The sequence below is a fragment of the Orcinus orca genome, chromosome 8, assembly GCF_937001465.1.
Source record: "Orcinus orca chromosome 8, mOrcOrc1.1, whole genome shotgun sequence".
Lineage (NCBI taxonomy): Eukaryota > Metazoa > Chordata > Mammalia > Artiodactyla > Delphinidae > Orcinus > Orcinus orca.
In genome coordinates this window covers 23,937,544-23,948,792 of record NC_064566.1, presented here as the reverse complement: position 1 = coordinate 23,948,792, position 11,249 = coordinate 23,937,544, and the positions used below count along the sequence as shown (strand labels likewise).

Here is an 11,249-nt window from a genome sequence, read left to right as displayed (position 1 = left end):
CTGAATACAAATTAGTACGTGAGACAGAGGTTTAAGAGCGCCCCCGAATCCCCTGTACCATCATCTCCTCCGGATTTGAGCTTCTGCTCACTTTGCTCTCACATTCTCCATTCCTGCTGGTATCTTTGGGGAGCAAGCCTGGTGCTTTTCACCTGAAACAGCCTCTAAGTTAGAAAGAACAGTCACCACCAAATCAATTCCTCATCCATTAACAGGTTGTCTCTGTGCTCGAGACACAGGCATAACCTGGTTAGACCTGTTTTGTTTGAACACTAACGTGTGAGTTGGCCAAATGCAAATGAGCAAATGTTTGTAATCCTTTATTTTATTTTTTTAAAGGGCCCAGCAGCCAATCAGAAGAGGGGGAAGTGACTTAGGGAATTCCCGGTTGGTGGCTTATTGCTTAACATCCTACAAAATGATTTAAAATTATTGTCATGTGCATTGATCTTCACTCTGATGAGAGCTCAGACGTGATAACACTCCTGGTTCCCTGTAGGAGCTGGCGTGAGGGCTGCTTGCTACCTTCCCTCCATCCCCTACAGCTATTGGATTTCCCACCCAGAATCTTTAGGTAAATGAGGTAAGTCCTTACTTTTAAACTTTCTTTTGAATCTGGAATTCAAACACCTGAGTGAAAAGAGAAACCTGCCTTGAATCAGACAGGTGAAAATAAACCAGACTCCCGGAGGCAGCTGGCAGGAAGCGAAGCTCACCTCAGCTGTGCTTTCCTCACTGGGTTGTCTTAGGATATTATTTTGGAGGGCAGCAGGGTGACTTTGGCTGTTATCTGTGAACTCCCTGCATGGAGTCTGGTCTTTGATCACTGTGAATTTAAAAGCCGCCTGGTTTCCCTCTCTTTCTGTGACAAAGCCATTTCCCTGGATTGAATTCTGAAATTCTGAAAGCTGGGGATAGGTTCTTCTCAGTGAAGAACTGGTTGGCTGAATAGCTACTGGGGCTCAGGGCACATGTTCTCACTTTCTAGAGATGTCTTCTGTTGGTAGTTTTTCTGACTCATTACATTAGTTGTAGAGAAAGGCAGATTATCTTCAGTATATTCTGGTGTTTGAAAATGGCTGGAAACAGGCAAGGGTGTGTGTATGCACCCACATTGGAAAAAATGGTCAGGCAGCCCAGGTAGGGAAGGGTATTGGGGAGAGCTGCACATCTCTGTCCAGAAAACAAAAAAACAAAAACAATTTTGGCAAAGAGTTTTGTCATTTCACGTGGGGACAAACTAACCCTTTGTTTGTTCCATGATGGGATACTATGACCAGACAGCCAGATGTGAGTCAGCAGCCCCAAATGCCCTCTAAGACAGGGGTTCTTTTGATTTTGTTTGGACACGATGGAGAAGAACTGGCCTACGTGTGGATAGAACTGGAAACAGTGGGGAGTTAATCTTCTTGCTGGTAAATGACAACGCCGAGTCAGGAAATTGACATTCTCAGCATCCGTCTTTGCCAAGATTTAGGATACTCCTAGGATTGTGGGTGCATGTGTCTTGTTATGATGAAGCATATGCTTCTGTGAGTCTAAGTTCACAGGTGTCTTGCTGGTTATCTGCACTGACCTTAGTAACAGGCATAAAGTGAGTGAGTGTTTGGACTTGAGAACTTTTCAGTGGAAGGTCTAATTCAGGAGTTGGTTCTATAGGCATGGCTGCGAGGATATGTTTAGATAGAGCCTTTCACTGCATAAAAGCAGAGTTGGGGATCAAGAGTGGCCATGCGCTAATTCCACTGAGGTCAAGGGAAGAGTTGATTTCCAACAGGAGAGATGAAGTTGTGTTATTGGGTAGAACTTCAGGCGTAAGAGATGCTACCAGGAAAGGCTGTTAAGAGATTTTAAGAATGACTTTATGGAGCTCTATAACAGTGAATAATCTTTCATTCTTAAAAAGGAAAAGAATGACTTTAATAGCTGCATTGGGAGTTGGCAGAAGGCTGCATTTATCCTCTTTTTGAGACCTAGAATTCTGAGACTATGAAATAACTCATCAATTCCATTGTATAATCTGAAGTTGGGTAGGATCACATTATTCCCACACCATCACTCATGGCTTATATGGATAGACTTTAAAAAACAGTGGGAACATGGAATGAGGGTCATTTGGAAGTGTGTGATCACACTTGAAAAAATAATAAATATAATGGAGATAATCCTCCATGTTTCCAAACCATTTTACAGAGGCATTTTATTTATTTATTTATTTATTTATTTTGCGGTACGCGGGCCTCTCACTGTTGTGGCCCCTCCCGTTGCGGAGCACAGCCTCCGGAGGCGCAGGCGCAGCGGCCATGGCTCACGGGCCCAGCCGCTCCGCGGCATGTGGGGTCTTCCCGGACCGGGGCATGAACCCGTGTGTCCTAGCATCGGCAGGGGGACTCTCAACCACTGCGCCACCAGGGAAACCCCAGAGGTATTGCAGAAGAAAGTGACTTTGAGGGAACAACCGTGCTGTAAGTTCTCGTGTGTTACTGTTCAAGATGGCGGCGTTAGTCGAGACCTTTTTAGGGTGGTTGTGGGTAGGGTGATGCCTTTGATCCAGGCCTCATATGTATGAAAGATCTCAAATTCAACTATATTTGTTCTTTTCTGTTAAGAAGCATCTATTTGTTAAATTCAAACAACCCCCTTTTGATTTTTTTCCCCATTTTTTAAATATACTGTGAGCTCCCCCAAATGGAAATGCCTTGGGCCTCTCTGGACCTCTGAGAAGCCCTACATTCACACTCATGATTCCACCTTTATGCTCCCATTAATTTACCAACTTTATGCAGATCTTCTTTCATTACCTTTTTGACAACTTCAAAGGCTGAGACAAAACGGAAAGTGAGAGGTTAAAATATTTACTCAACTGCACTCAGTTAGCTAATTGGCAACTGGAAGGAACTCATGTCAGGTCCTAGGCCGGAAAGTGAGTGCTTTGGGTCAAAGTTCATTTCCAGGAAGTAGAATTTAGCTTTCTGGAATCTTGTAACGTTTTACTTTTCCTCATCCCCACCTATACCTCCACCTCCAAATTAGAGTTAGCACTGGGCTGTGTTCTTTGCTTTTTGAAAACTCAGCGTAGGAACCTGTTTAATGTTAAAGCATCAAACCCAGCCATAGAGGTTTATACAAATCGTTAAAAAGTGATTCAGTCTTTCCCCCCTTTCCTCCAGTTGGAGTCCTCCTTAAGTCCTTTTGAACAGATGGGATTTTCAAAGACCTCTGGGAGATGGGGTAGGGTGGATACCAAGAACGCCGTGGTAGAAATTGCTCACACACTTGAGAAGCAACGCCACGGTTTTAAGGAATCAAATATAAAGTCGGAAGCTGATTTTCGGTGATACCTTTTTCTGCCGTTTCAGCCTAGTTCTCTCGTTAGGGTCCCTCTCCGGTAGAATTTAAGTGACAATCATTTCTGTTGTGGGAGGGGCCAGTCGGGAGGATTGGGCTCCATGTAGCCTTGGTGTTTGAGACCACGCTTCTAATCCTGGCTTTGTTACTGGGTAACTGACCCTGCGGGGCTGTCAGCCTGGGTGAGCCACACCGGCTCTGTCTGAGCTGGGGGTTGTCACCTGAAGACAGAGGCAGGGAGGCAGCCGTATGGTGCTGGAGTTCTCTTAAATCTATTGCTGAATAACTGAAGAGACAGGGAAGATAATAAACTTTAGTTAATATTTTCTTATCTAATTTTTCATAATAGGATTTTAAATCATCGGATTCGTTTTGAGGAGCTGCAGTCGTGCTCCTATTAGACATATGTGACTATTACATTTATTTAAATCGGACAGGGTTTTAAAGCCCAGACTATTAAGTTGTGCAGGAAACAAAGAGTGCAGTGGGGGAGGATGGCTTCCCACAGCAGCTAATGTTAGGATGGGACATATGTTCAAGCTGAGTGGTTTTGATGTCGGGAAGCTGAGATGTGCTGGAGTAGAAATTTCCATGGATCCCTCAGAGTTATTTGATAAAAAACTTATTGGACTTCAGAGGGGGGAAAAAAAGATATTTCTTTAAGAATCTTCCTTGAAGAATTCCAGACTCACGTTTTTGAGTGATTGGAGCATGGTGTGGGCAAGGCAGGGTGCAGGACAGTCAGGCGACTGGCAGTCAGGAGACCTGGTTTTGTAGTCCCAGCAAAGCTGTGCTCCCAGAGCAGTACACTCCACCTCTCTGGGCTTTTGTTTCCTCATTTGGACAAAGGAGTTTGAACCCGATCATCCGTAAGGTCCACTTCGGCCCTCAGAATCTGATGACCCAGGGAAACTAGCTATGCCTAGAGGTCGGCAGGTTTAGCTCGAGTCTGTGAAAGCTGAGAATGGGGTGGGAATGCCTTCCTAAGGATGAGACAGGAAAGAAGACCAGTAGGAGCCCTTAAGTGGCTTCCTTGGGGTCTTCAGAATTTTGGCCAAGGGATGTACCTGGTGGAGGTACTAAAGACTAGATACCTTTACTAGGGGTGCTTGAGCTGTTCCCATGACAACATCCCATCTTATCAATTGCCTCATTTATCTGAAGTTGGTGCCAGTGTAGAAGTGGATGCAGCTGACTGCTTTGTGACCCCCGGGAGCCACTGGTGTCCACGGGTAGGCACTCTAATGCTGTCTTCTGTAAAACACGAAAGCAGCCGACTGAAAAGTGAATGCTCAGGACCCCGTGGAGGCTGCTCAGTTCATCTGACTGTCCATGAATTATTGGGTAGATTGGATGGACATGGACTCACTTCTCCGAGAGGAAGACCCGGGGGGTCATCAGAAGGGGAACGTGGCTGGCCAAGCCACTGGGCAGCCCACCTGGAGAGCCTGGTCTTCCCAGAGGCCCTTGGCGCGAATCTGGAGCAAACAAAGCTTGCAAGAGGGTCGAGCAGGATGGCCCATTTAAAGAGGCTACCAGGGTTTTAATTGGCCTTGTTTTAAAAGAGATACCTTGTAAAACACTTCTTTGAAAATGGATTTCACTAGCACCTAAGCACACTCTGTCTTCGGTTTGTTTTATGGGGCTGAGCCCCTTGTTCTGGTTCATTGGATTCACATCATCTCTTCTCTTCCAATCTTCCCCCACACCCCGGCCCTTAGAGCCTCCTTCCTGTCCTTTCTCAGGAGCATCTTCGTTGTTATTAAGGGTATCTGCCTATTTATTTAAAATGTGGCCAGCAGAGGTGCATTCCAAACCTGCTTTCTGATGGAAACCAAGCCCCAAATCAAAAGGAGCCAAAATGCTTCCTATAATATTTTGATTATTGGACTATTAGACCACCTCTTAAACCCCACTATTAAAGTAACTGTTTTTACTTTCGTAGGACCTTTGTCTAGATGTACAATTTCTTTGATGTGGTTGTAATTGTGTTGAATTCAAAATTTCCTATTCTGTCACATCCCCCTCACTCTATATTATAGACACCACATAAACAATCTTGGGGGCTAAATCTTTATGGGTCCAATTGTAGATCTGAGAAATTTTAGTCTGCCTGCCAGCCCTTTCTTTGCCTGATGCAGACTTCTTCCAAAAGTCTATTGAGTCTTTTTTGGAATATGAAGAAGGTCTTCTACTTTTGTGTATGACAGTGGAGCTTGGAGCATATGACTGTCTCATAGAGATTTTTTTGGGGGGGTCCCTCTTGGGAACCTTTAAAAAATTCCCTCAGTAGGGCTAATGATATATCCTATTGGATGAAGTAAGTGGGGTCTGAAAGGTGAAGATTATTTCAGCCTTGTCTCCAGGGTGACTACTGATAAGATGTTTTCTTTGCAACAGACTTTAGTTTATCATTTTTTTAAATAAATTTATTTATTTATTTTTGGCTGTGTTGGGTCTTCATTGCTGCATGTGGGCTTTCTCTAGTTGCGGCGAGAAACTAGAGAAAGCCCTAGTTTCTCTTTGTTGCAGTGCGCGGGCTTCTCATGGCGGTGGCTTCTCTCGTTGTGGAGCACGGGCTGTAGGCGCACTGGCTTCAGTAGTTGTGGCACATGCGCTCAGTAGTTGTGGAGCATGAGCTCTAGAGCACAGGCTCAGTAGTTGTGGCACACGGGCTCAGTAGTTGTGGCTCGCAGGCTCAGTAGTTGTGGTGCATGGGCTTAGTTGCTCCGCGGCATGTGGGATCTCCCCGGACCAGGGATCGAACCCGTGTCCCCTTCATTGGCAGGTGGATTCTCAACCACTGCACCACCAGGGACGCCCCTGCAAAGAACTTTAGATTTGGCCCAAATTCAGCCTCTGTCTCAATTACGTCCACTGAGAAAAACAGAGAGCACTTAGTTTACCTTTCACTTGTCTTAACTCCATTGGCCAGAGGCTGTGGACTGAGGAGCGTTGGTGAAGAGTAGACTTTGGCTGCTTATGTATCTGAAGGAGCAGGGGGCTATGAGTTTTTGTTGCCTGGAAGCAGCTGGAATGTGGTACAAAGAACATGGAGGTTAGAGTCAGGATACCTGGGTTCACCTTCGACTCTGCCACTGAGTAGCTGAGTGACTTTGGGTGAATTATGTAAGCTCAAGAATATAAATTCCTCATCTGGAAAATAGGGTTAATAATATCTGCACAGGCTGTTGTAAGGATTAAATTAGACAAAGATTCTGAAAGCACCTGGACAAATGCTTGTGAGGAAACAATTAGTAATTTGTGGAACAGAATTGGAGGGTCAGTGCTCAACATGGGTGTTTTCAGTGAGGCGCTATTGAGTAGGAGTGGCTGATAATAATTCTGGAATTTTGTTTTTCAAAGTGAGCGATGTTGGTTCTGCACTGTGACCTTGGGAAAGAACTGCAATGGGGTTTTCAGTGGGGAAGGTGGGCAGCAGGGAGATGGGATGAGCCATGTGAAGCCGAGAACTCCAAATGGAGCCTTGGGTTGAACTGGCTGCAAACCACCACCCATGGCAGTTCCAAGGAAGACCTGGAGTAGGTACGTAGCACGTTTTTATCCCGTCTTGATGCCTGGCATGTAGGGGCCTCCAGGAGAAACTGATCTCCCTCCCAGCAGTTCACATGGTTAACCGCAACTTTGTATATGTTGCTCAACCCTTAAATTCTTTTTTTTGTTTGTTTGTTTTTGCGGTACGCGGGCCTCTCACTGCTGTGGCCTCTCCTGTTGCGGAGCACAGGCTCCGGACGCGCAGGCTCAGCGGCCATGGCTCACAGGCCCAGCCGCTCTGCGGCATGTGGGATCTTCCCAGACCGGGGCACGAAGCCGTGTCCCCTGCATCAGCAGGCAGACTCTCAACCACTGTGCCACAAGGGAAGCCCATCCTTAAATTCTTGAGTGCCTCCAGATACCTACTGGCCACTGCAGCTAAGGCATTACTTACTCTGGGTATTCTAGAGGCTTTAAAAAAATTCCTGGGCTTCCCTGGTGGCGCAGTGGTTGAGAGTCCGCCTGCCGATGTAGGGGACACAGGTTCGTGCCCCGGTCCGGGAAGATCCCACATGCCGCGGAGCGGCTGGGCCCGTGAGCCATGGCCGCTGAGCCTGCACGTCCGAAACCTGTGCTCCGCAATGGGAGAGGCCACAACAGTGGGAGGCCCGAGTACCGAAAAAAAAAAAAAAATTCCTACTTATTTGCCAAGGCACTATAGGGTCTGCCTCCTGTAAATTGTTCAGCTGAGGCTTCTGGCCATGTGGAAGTGGTCTCAAGAGGCTATTTGAATTGAACAAGCAGTCCTTGCTGTAAAACGGCAAGGGTTCCTAACCTGGGATCCAAAGATGTCTTAGTGTCCATGGGGAGAAGTCAGAGGGTTTGTGAACTTGGATGTGGGAAAAAAATTACATGTTTATTTTCAGTAATCTAACTAAAATTCAACATTCAGTGTGAATTCAATCCAATTTCAATATGAATGTAAGCAAAACTCCCCAGTAGCAATAGCTGTAACTGATTGGCACCAAGAGAACTTGCAGATACTTTCATATCATGTTATACTCGTTACAGACGTCTCAAAATATCACTATTCATCACTTCTTTGATATTACAGAAGTTATTGGACCTGCACTAGATATTCTTGGTTAATGTACTAATAAAGAAGCCCATATGTTATTATGATATCACACATTTATTTTTAAAGTATTTTGATAATTGTATTTCAAGATAAACTTCCTTTCTAACCTTATTATTTTACATTGTCATTTTAAAAGCATTCTTTTGAGAAGGGGTCTATAAGCCTCAGCAGACTGTGTAAAATGGGTCCATGGTATAAAGAGAAGGCTAAGAATGCCTAATTTATAGCACTCTTTCACACAGAGCTAATGAAATGACTTCTGAACAGCAGTAGCTAATAGATGGTCTCTATCGAAATGGGCTGTATTTTCTTCCCACCCATCATTCTTGCCTATGGGTAGCTTTGGAGCTGTCGAGGGACCTTGGCATAATGAAAATAATAATAATAACAACAACAATAATAATACTAGCTAACATTTGTTGAGTGCCTGCTGTAAGCCAGGTGCTGTTACAGACATGTTCAATGTCGTATTTCATTTAATTCTCCTAACTACTTTAGGAGCTTTAGACAGAAAAGCTTTAGACAGCAAAGACTCCCCCTGCCTTCCATGATGATAGAGCAAGGGTTCAGGTGAAGGCAAAAGTTGGGACTGACCCCGGGGACAGGGCCGGTGTCAGTGGGATAGAGCAAATGCAGTCACACAGGGTCCAACACTTAGGAAGCACCTGTGCTTAGTTTAATGCTCTGTTGTGGCTGTCTTGAAATTCTTAATACATTTGGAACAAGGGGTTCCGAATTTTCCCTTGCACCAAGCCCTGCAAATTATGTAGCTGGGCCTCCCTCTGGATGTGATGAAATTATTCAAACTTGTGACAGCTCCTGATGCTGGGAAGCCAGCAAGCCGGGAAGTTGCTGGGAGAGGCCCTACTCATTCTCATCGTGATCATCTAGCTGACCTTGGGTGTTTTGAGTTGGGTCATTTTGTTTGAGTGTCAAAGGTGTCCACTGAAGCAATGGGAGGGATGAATAATTGGCTGGAAGGGATTGGATTCCTTAGAAAACATTTCTGATAGGCAGTTGCTTGCCTTGTTGAGGAGTATTTTCATTTGTTATTTTCCAGAGGGCTTAATCCACAGGGCAGTGAGATAGGAGACGCGGAGCAAAGTGTGTTTTGGAAGGAAAAATGAGACTTGGGTTGCTGAGAGTCTATTGTTCTTGTAGGATGGCACTAAAAAGGAACACGGCTTTCTTGTCTATTGTCATTTAATGATTGCCTGTACGAAGAGAAAACCCTATTTCTTCTAAAGAGGAGATCCTCTAATTCGTGAGAAAATTCAGATATTATTTGTTTCTTAAGTGCAAAGATGATACTGGAACGAGTCTAATGAAGTTCTGTCTGTGTTTTATGGCTACGTTTTTACAAACTGCTGCAGGGTCATGCGCCTGTTGGAGGATGGGGTGGACTTCCCTAGAGTTCTTCTCTGAGTGATGGAATGCAGGCTCTCAGAGTGACACATTCACAGTCCTCCCCTTGTGGGTGTGACGTCCACAACACAGCAGGTCTGATATCAGGGCCTTTGAGTGACAGCTCAGTCATCAGATGCTTTTCCAAAGGAGGCATAAATTTCCCTTAATTTTTCAACAGTTTGTTTCCTTGTTATTATTATTGCTCTTTTATCATGGCTAATAAGTCTGAGGTGGCTTCAAGCAGCCAAGCCCAACTCCTGAGTCAGTCTGGGCCTTTCAGCAGGAAGCCGGGCTGAAGTTTTGACAAATGGATTTGCGTGGCGGTGAACTGGTGCTTCTGTAGCATCCACACTGATGGACACTAAGAGAACTTTCATATTAGGGCACAAGGATGCTTAGTATGCCTCTTGTTCACATTTAGGGAAAAAATTAAAGGATCTCAAGTTCAAAAATAAAAGTAAGCGATCCTAAAGAGACATCTTCCTCGTCTTTGGAAATACAAGGATCCATTTTCAAAGCTACAAGAGTTGTATTGCACTTTCCTGCCACACTCCAATACATTTATTATAATATATCCAGTCCATTTACTAGCTCTGTGTCTTTGGGTAAGTTGCTTAACTTCTCTGTGCCTCCTTACCTGTAAAGTGGGGCTAATATTAGTACCAACATTTGAGGCTATTGCAAGGATCGAGTGAGGAACTTCCTGTAAAGCCTAGCTCAATTCCTGGCACATCGTTAACACTCAATAAATATAAACTATCATCCTCGTCATAATTTTGTCTGCTGTGTTGTAATTATTCAGTCTGTGAGATTCTAAATTGGTGGCTGTTGATCTTTCCTTGGCTGGGTCATCTTAGTCTTTCTCTGGGAAGACGCTTGAATCTCAACATGGTCAAATCCATTGTCCCAGTCCATCCCAACCCCTGCCTGGCTGCGGTTCCCACCTCTTACCTCCCTCCACCCTTCCCGCATTCTTGTGTCCTTGGTCTTATTTATTTTTCAGTCAACTGAGGGTGTTGTTAAATCTTTTATTTTTCTGGCTGCCCAGTTTGGTTCCAAGGCGCTCCACTCCCTGCCCTGCTCATGACAAGAATGCTTGGGAATGCTCAGCCAGGCATATCCCTCTTCTGTCGGAACACCTTGTTCGTAACGCTCCTCGAGAAGCGGCGTTTCCGAGGCCTTCCCCCACTGCTGTGACTCCCCCATTAAGCCAGTAGTCTGGTGATAATGAAGGCCCAACAGCCGAGAGAAAGCTGAGGGGAAGTGGTCATCTCGGGGAACAGTGAGCCTGGCCCACGTCCTAGGCTTTCTGCTCAAGGCTTAAAAAGAGATATTAAGAGGCTTCTTCTGACACTGCGCTAAAGGGTGGGTGATGATGTCACTGCTTAATTAGTATTGTCATGATCTCCATCTGAGTGATTCGTTTAGCTCTTTGTGGCCCTTTTTGGCTTGAGCTCCTCGTGGGATATTGACAAACCGTTGAGAAATGAGAGCACGATGATGCTTGAATTAATGCAGGCATCACACTGTGAACATCTTAGGTCCTTTCCACTGGGGACGTGACACATCAAGTCGCTTGGCGGGACGTGAGCGAGTCCATACATCTTGCCTTGGAGGTAGGTATGGCTAACCTCCCTTCCCCACTGGGAAAGCTATGGTCCAGGGACCTGGAGTTTTCGAACTTTGCTTGCCGCCCAGGGCTGGATGAAGAAGTCTTTGGGAGAAGCAGGCTGAGTCTCTGCTTGGGGAGGTACCCATAGGCCACACCTACTACTTGAACCATATTGACTTTCAGAAGTCAACCATTTGGAAGAGTGTGGTGTGGGTTTTGATCATACCCCAGCAGCCCCTTCTCCGCCCT

General features: G+C 45.4%; 1 protein-coding gene across 6 annotated transcripts in view; it reads left to right on the top strand.

Annotated features, from left to right (window-relative positions):
- Positions 1 to 424: 424 nt before the first annotated feature.
- Positions 425 to 11,249, top strand: part of EHF (ETS homologous factor) — a 42,809-nt gene continuing 31,984 nt past the window's right edge. For 2 of the 6 annotated variants that reach the window (XM_033410460.2, XM_004263997.3), the window contains exon 1: positions 425 to 583. The gene's annotated coding sequence lies outside the window, so the exon portion shown is untranslated. Of the gene's footprint in view, positions 584 to 4,512; positions 4,581 to 10,979; positions 11,005 to 11,249 lie in introns of those variants that run through there. The other 4 variants (XM_033410434.2, XM_033410443.2, XM_033410469.2 and 1 more) reach the window with 4 other exon arrangements.